Genomic DNA, 8,609 nt, shown 5'->3' with positions numbered 1-8,609 from the left:
CTTAATTTATTTTTAATAGTACTGTTCATCCTCTCCACCTTGGCACTGGCTTGCAGTCGGTAGGGGGTATGAAGTCGACTATTAATACCCATCAGCTTACACATATTTTGGAAAACATCACCTGTGAAATGAGTACCCCTATCGCTCTCAATAATTTTAGGGATACCATATATCTGCATACAAATTCCTGAACAATTTTCTTGGCAGTGAATGTAGCAGTATTAGTGGCAGCTGGATATGCCTCAACCCAATTGGAAAACACATCAGTGCACACTAATACATACTTGAGATTCCTGCAGGGAGGTAATTGGATGAAATGAATTTGTATTACATGGAAAGGTCCATCAGTCAGAGGAATGTGGGATGGTTTGGTAGGGATCATTCTCCCAATGTTTTTCCTCAAGCAGGTCAGACAGGACATTGCTCTCTTCTCTGCTTGAGAAGAAAAACCTGGTGCGCACCAGTATGCTCTCACCAATTTGCACATACCATGCTTTTCCAAATGAGTCAGACCGTGTGCTGCCTCAGCCAGGCTGGGGTAGTATGCCTTGGGAGCCACTGGCTTACCTTGTCCATCTCTCCAGAGTCCAGAAGACTCTTGCCCACATCCCTTGGACTTCCAGACTGCCTTTTCCTGGATAGAACACAAATTTTGCATCTCAATTAATTTCTGTATGTCAATTGTTTGGAAAGTCATCATGTGTTCAGTTGGTACATTCATTTTTAACCCTGCTGCCCATTTTGCAGCTTCGTCTGCCCTGTTGTTGCCCAGTGACACTGGATCATCCTCACATGTATGGGCTTTTCACTTAATTACTGCCACTGCCTTTGGCAATTGGATTGCTGTTAGTAGTCCTTTTATATGCTTGGAATGTGCAATTGGTGTGCTTGCTGCTGTCATAAACTTTCTCAGACACCATAGGGCACCAAAATCGTGTACTATCCCAAAGGCGTACCTAGAGTCAGTGTAGATATTAGCAGATTTTCCTTCCGCTAATTCACACGCTCTCTTTAGTGCCACCAGTTCCGCCACTTGGGCCGAGTGTGGGGGGCCTAAAGGTTCGGCTTCTATAACGTCATCGTCATTTACCACAGCATAACCTGTACATAACTCTCCAGTGTCAGTCTGTCTATGACAACTCCCATCCGTGTAAAATGTCACATCTACATTTTCTAAAGGTGTATCCCGTATGTCAGGTCTTGCAGTAAAGGTCTGATTCAGATATTCCATACAATCATGTGCATCAATATACCTGCAGAACTCACCTTCCGCTAGTGACTCACCTCTCTCCACCCTTTTTGATCCTGTGGCACATATGGTAAATACGTTGCTGGGTTTAACGTACTGCACCGCTTAACGGTGATGTTTGCAGGGCTAGTTCCCATTTTGTGAACCTAGCTGAGGAGACATGTCTGGTTTGGGCAGAATTTAGTAAAGCAGATACAGCATGGGGAGTATAGACAATCATATCATGGCCTAATACTACATCCTCACTCTTACTGACTAATAGAGCAGTTGCTGCTACACTTCTTAAACACGTTGGGAGTGATCTTGCCACAGTGTCCAATTGTGCACTGTAGTATGCTATGGGCCTACTGGCATCACCATGTTTTTGTGTGAGGACACAAAAAAGCAGACGGGCAAGCTGTCGATGTTGAGTGACAGCTCGCTCCGTTTGCTGGGCAGGCCAGGGGCGTGCCCGGACAAATGGAGGCATTCCTGTCGGAATGCTTGCCATTTGGGGGCAGCCCCACTGACATCATCAGTGATGTCAGTGGGGGAGCTTCCGCTCAAACAGAGCAGGAAGCTCCCTGGGGCTTAAGGTTGATGAGACCCTACCTTAGGGTCTCGTTGTAAGCCCCGATGGTCGTGATGGTCTTGACCATCACGACCATCACTCTTAGCGGTCATTAGAGCCGTGGGTGTTAACCCACAGCCTAACGACTGACATGGAGGCGTTTCAGAACGACTGCTTGCATCCTACAACCGCCTCTGAATGAGGCCCTAAGTCCTGTAATGGCAAGGCCAAGATAGAAAAACCTGGGATCCACATTCTGCAGTATCCACACATTCCCAAGAAGGTATGAATTTACTGTTGATTCTGCGGCAGTGTCATATTCTGTATGGCCTGGATTCTGTCATTTGTGAGATGTTGTAACCCCTGGGTTAGGCAGTGTCCCAAATATTTAATCCTGAACTGGCTTGGCTGTAGTTTGTCCTTAGCAACCTTGTGTCCTGTTTGTGAGAGATGAAGTAATAACAGTTTAGTATCATTTAAACATGACATAAACAAATCAGAACATAACAATAAATCGTCCACATATTGTATTAGAACAGATCCATTGGAAGATTGAAAAGATTGTAAATAGTCGTGTAAGTCCTGGGAGAAGAAACTGGGGCTGTCTATGAAACCCTTGTGCAATCGTGTCCATGTGTATTGTACACCCCTGTATGAAGGGCCGGCCCGAGCCCGGATTTTTTGGTAAGCGAAAATTCTTCTTTGCACCCCCTGAGTTATGAGGGCGTGGTCTCATGGGAAAAGCTATATATATATATATATATATATATATTTTATGAGCGCGAGAGAATGGAAAAAGATATGGTGGCACCTGGAATCTTAAGCAAAGTCACACAGGACAGGTCCTAATACTTTGGTATGCTGGACTAATAATGTACTGACTTTGCTTAAGACCCCTAGTGCCACCATATCTTTCTCCATTATCTGTGTTATATGAGAGGAGGCACCGAAGCAGTGGAGACTGCATAAAAGTGAGAGTGCTGAACTGCTATCACAGACTCGTGTATATACAGTATATATATTTTTATATATATATATATATATATATACACACTGTACATAAACACACACACATATATACAGAGAGAGAAAGAGAGCAAAAGATCTAACATAATTTGCAAGTTGGACTTACCATGTGCCCATGACTAGAGACTGGAGTGAAGCTGTCTCACCAATGTCCACTCCTCACTGTTCCTATTTCTTTATAGAGCAGGGAGGAGAGGGGAAGAGGACTGCAGGGGCAAGAGGGATTTCACACTCCAGGGGGAAGAGGGGGCTGCAGGGGAGGGTGAGATTCTGTCTCCAGGGGAAAGGGGGGATTTGGCTGCACTACAGTGAAAGGTGGGTTTCTGTCTGCAATAGGAAGGGGGGGGTGCAATTCGGGCTGTATTGTAGAGTGTAGGGAGGTTTCTAGCTGCAGGGGGAAGGGGGATTTCAGTTTACCGGGGAAAGGGTGGTACAAACTGCACTGCAGGGGGAGGGGGACGTCCGGAAACAGGGGAAAAGTGAGTGTCGCTCTGCAGGGGGGATTATTTATAGTGAAGGCAACAGGGAGGAGGGCATTCAGACTGCAGGGGGAAAGTGGATGTCAGTCTGCAGGGGGGACTATTTTGTGCTGCACTGCAGTGGGAGGAGGGCTTCTAGCTGCAGGGGGATGGTGGGGTTCAGTGAGCAGAGAGGGATTCAGGCGGCAGGGTGGAGGGATGCGGAGTGAGCTCAAGTGCAGAGTCCTGGAAGGAAGTCTCGTGAGATGTTGATGCAGCATCCCACGAGACCTATACTATAGCTCCGCGGCAGCTGAACCGTTAATTGAGCCGGTGAGAGGACAAACCAGAGAGGCAGGGAAATACTGCCAGTTTGTGGTACTGCCCTGAGTGCCCTCCATGTGGTAATCCGGCTCTGCGTGGCCACCCTGCACCCCCGTACAGTCACTCCACTTGAACAGCCCTCGAGCAGCCTCTGTCCGGAGTTCATGTCTGCAGCGCCGGAGGAGAGGGTTGCCAAGCAGCAGCAGGTCCGGCTGAGCTTAAGCAGGCGGGGGCATTGGAATGACGTCAGCCAGCCCAGGGCTCCTATCAAATGGTTGAGGAGCTTCAGAAGCTCCGGGGCTGAGCTGCTCCACCAGGTGACAGACGGAGTGTTACTCACTCTCACTTCCAGGTTAAAGGAAGGGGATCTATCTCATTACCTGGCCTCACCTCAAATCTCTATATCGCTGAGTGAAGATCGAATGCGGCCGTCTTGCTATTGCCCCCAAGACTCCCTCACAGCACTTCTGGCATTTGCTAGATGGGGAGTCTGGCCCTGCCAGCTACTCACCCATCTCCCACCACCAAACACTTTATGGCTGCGCGGCGTCACGGCTCCCAGGACCGGAGAGAGGTGAAATGGGATTATTACATGTATAAAAAAATAAGATGTGCAAGCTGACCATGGCGCCCTCTGCTGGCCGGCGCTCTACGCGTCTGCGTAGTCAGCGTAACGGGAGGGCCGGCCCTGCTTGTATGTAAAGGCAAATAGGTACTGATAGTCAGGATGAAGAGGTACAGAGAAGAAAGCAGAACAGAAGTCAATGACAGTGAAATAGGTTGCATTTGTTGGGATCTGCATAAGAATGACAGCTGGATTTGGCACTACGGGAAATTGGCTCTCTACCACCTTATTAACCCCTCTAAGGTCTTGTACCAGCCTATAACCTCTCCCACCACTCTTCTTTACAGGAAAGATGCTGTACACTTGCTGTATGGACTAAAATTCCCTGATGTAACAATCGCTCATTTATGGGATAAACCCCTAATTCTACCTCCTGTTTTAATGGGTACTGGGGAATTTTTGGAGCTTACCTACCACATTTTAGATTTACCATTACGGGACTTATGTTTGCCATTAATCCAGTGTCCTGTCCATTCTTGGTCCAAAGTGAATCTGGAATTTGGGATAACATTTGATCTACCTGAGATGGATTTTTACTTGAACCAGTAGAGTGATACATTATCCTTTGGGGAGCATCCAACATATCCCTCACCTCATTCGCAACTCTCTCTGGGATATCAAGAAATACACCATCAGGGGTACAATATATGACATATCCCATCCTACATAAATCCCTTCCCAGTAGGTTAGTAGGAGCTGCTGCTGCAAGGAGGAAAGAATGCCTGGTATGCAATGGCCTGATAGTGACCTCTGTGGATTTTGTTAAAGGATAATGTTGCACTTTACCCATTACACCCATTGCTGGTACTGTCTCCCTGGTCACCTGTAAGTTAGTGGGAGATTTTATCACTGACCTGGTTGCCACTGTGTCTACAAGAAAGGATATTTAGTACCAGCTACATCAACCATCATCATCGGTTCTTCCCTAGTACTTCCCATTAACCTGACTCTCTGTACACTACAGGTATGACCTGACCCCTAGCGTTCACACTCACTCTCCAATACAGCATTTACAGCCACAATTGGAGCTGGTAACTGTTGGACGTGTCCTGTACCCTGTGTATATCCCTTATGAGGATATACAGGTATTCCCTGGTTAGGGGGTCCTACCCTCTTTACCCTACAGTTCCTACTTACATGTCCCATTTGGTTACAGTTGAAGCACCTTCGTGAGTGGGGTGGTTGAAAGGGTTGTTGTGTGGGTTGAGCGGTAAGGAAAGATTAAGGGTGTGGATAATGAGTTTGAAGGTAATATGGTGGTTGTGGATAGTATGGGTTTTGTGACTGTGTGTGATAAGTGGGGTAGGGCTGTGTTTGTGGTGGTGCAGGTTTGGTGAGAACGTGTATTTGTACAGGTGCAGGTGTGTCTGCTGGCTGTGTTGTTACAGTCATTCCTTCTAGAGCTTGAATACTAACAGCCATTAGCTTCTCGCTCTGAGTCTCTCTCTTTTTAAGGATGTTCTTATCATGTTCAATAGCGGATTCTATGAGGTTGTCTACAGTAACGCCTCTCCAGCCAGTTAGTGAGGTCTGAACTCGGGTCTTTAGGTTCTCTTTTAGACCATCGATAAGTACAGTGATGATCATTCCCCTGTGATGAGTGCTAACTTTAATATCCTCTATCCCAGTGTACTGGGTGATAGCCTGCAGAGCTCGGTTACAATAATCCTCTGCAGATTCACTCTCTTTTTGTTTTATGGTGAAAATTTTGCTCCAGTTAACTACTACTGGACAATATACACCCAATTGAGTTATTATACGGGTAATGTTACCTTGATTACTTTCGTCTGTTATGGGAACATTTCTATCAAATACGCAATCCGTGATAAACTTTTTCACGTCGGAATTGTGTGGCTCGTGAGCACTACCCAAATTCTTTAAAAATCTTTGGCATTTGGCTAATTCCTTTTTAGGGTCAGGGAAATCATTCATTATGGAATTTAGCTCCGCTCTTGTCCAAGGACAATGGATTGCTACTTCCCTTGTGGGCACTACACCGTTCGCATCCGCATTCTCATTCGGAAAACAGTTATTGTCCGGATGGGATGCAGACCGGCCACACTGCTACTTTTGACCTTGTTACCTGGTTGGGGATGTAGTCTATTACTGCTACATATAGGGTTAACAAATTCCTCTATGGGTTCAGTGGATGTTAACACTTCCTGTACTATTACTGATGAAGATGGTGGCACCACTTGTGCTTGTTGTGGTGGAACATCTAACTTGTGTACAGCATGGGAAATGGCAGACAAAACAACAGGTTCATCATTCGCATCATAAACATTTTCTTTGTGATTACTTAAGAGAGGGTACAAGTTACTTGTTACATTTTTATGGGTTTTTTCAACAACTGTACCTGCACCCCCATCTGCATAGGGCACAGGTGGTGCGTGTGAACCACTGGCAATACCTTCCACAATGCTACCTTGCTGCATGTGTGCGCTATTTCGCGGCACACACGCACCGCAGTTTAGCGCTGCGGGTGCGCTCCCCTGTAATGTGTTAGTTTGTGTCGCGTGCACACCTTTAAGCCACGCATCCCCCTCATGCTGCCACAACTTTAAACACTTGTTATATTTTACCTTTTTCATTCGAGAACGCACCATAGAGATACTATCTCGGACATTGTTCAATACCTCCTTATCAAAGCTGCCAATTCTGGGAAAAGGTCTAACACTCCTCATCATCATTTTAAACCATACATCACAGTACCTAGTTGCATAAGCACCGTATCGAGTATCCAAGCGGCGCTTCCAACAGCAGCACATCATCTAACATCTCTACCGTTTGCTTGACCCCCATTCTGGGAGAACCCTAAGCTTTTCAATGGAGATTTAAACTGGTGAAAGACAATCAAGATACTTTCACTTACCTGTGGACGTCTTAACAGGACGCGCCCACAAACCTATTTAAGAATAACCAGGCTGCTTCCACGCACCTAATCCCTTTTTGACTACCTTTCAACTGCTAGCATGTAGGCATTCCAATAACACCTACCCTTTTCAGTGATTTCGTCCACCCTCTACCCAGTTCACAATCACATTTTAGCCAAAACTGAGCGGTTCAATTACAATGCTCAAATAACCCTAACTTATCACTGAATACTATAATCACACTGAGAGCCGAACCTACAACAAAGACAACAAATACACCTGCTTATGTGTTAGAACGGTATCTACTACCGAGCTACTAGGTCAACCCTTGCACCTAGTACTTAAGGGTCCTACGATACCCTTAACTAGAGAACATGTTACCCCTACGAACAAATACTCACTGTTACACACCCTTTACCTGCGCAGAAAAATACACGTTTTACCAGCTTATGGCAACACTGATCAAGATGCTTACAACAATGCTATCTATCAATGCGCTCTCAACGGCTTTTTTTAAAACACGTGGCAGCAATACGTATACGCTATTGTGCGACTAGTCGCATACACAATAATGCAACTACTACACAACATGTATTATGACTTTTACGCTATAGTGCGACTGGTCGCATACACAATAATTCGACTTCCCCTTTTTTTAACACACAAAAAACTATTGATGAAGGAAAACAAACTTTTTCCTCCCTCGTCCCTGGATTCTTAATCAGTGCTCCTAAAACCACAATAACAGGTAGCAGACTCTCAGCAACAAAGTGGTAGCAGATTTCGAAGACACAATGCGTTCTCCTTCTAGGCGCCTCCACCCTTTTGCTGAGAGATCGCTACCGAGTGTTACCTAGTGACCGGTAGCGTGATTTCACACTGCGAGCCCCCAACTATCGATTCCTACCTGTCTATACCTTCTAACAATCGATTCCTGCCTATACCTTCTAAAATTGTCGCTATTCAGCGTAATGATTCGCACAAGAAATAAATGCTTTCAGACTTTGAGTGTGGTTCCAAAGCACAAAAAGATATTATTCAATATAAAAACAGATGGTTACACGCTGTGATCTAAATACAATTAGCGCAAGTAAATCATACAGATCAAAGGTACAGTTGTTATATATGCACGCGCTCTGGGCCCAGATACCGGCATCAGCAATAGAAACCTCTGTCAACAGCACAGCAAGAAGACTCTCTACTGGGGTCAGAGAGTGCACATATATACACTTACAGGGATAGGCAATACAATAGACAAGTTTGACATGATTCCATTGGTTCTTCCTAAAGATGCCTCTGTTACAGGATAGTTAATAGGTCAATTCAAATGGACACAAGTCAGTCTCCAACAGGCCTTTATGTCCTTTTTCCCGCTGCATGCTAATCTATGCTGATAACATTACAGAGTACATTTTAATGTTTTAACTCTCTATACTCCATAGTTTGCAGACGCATATACCGATCTTCTCACTGATGATACCTGAAATCTGTTGAGACACAGTGG

Source organism: Taudactylus pleione, unplaced genomic scaffold (assembly GCF_031769625.1).
Source record: "Taudactylus pleione unplaced genomic scaffold, aTauple2 ptg000007l, whole genome shotgun sequence".
Classification (NCBI taxonomy): domain Eukaryota; kingdom Metazoa; phylum Chordata; class Amphibia; order Anura; family Myobatrachidae; genus Taudactylus; species Taudactylus pleione.
Note: the sequence above shows the minus strand (reverse complement) of the source record.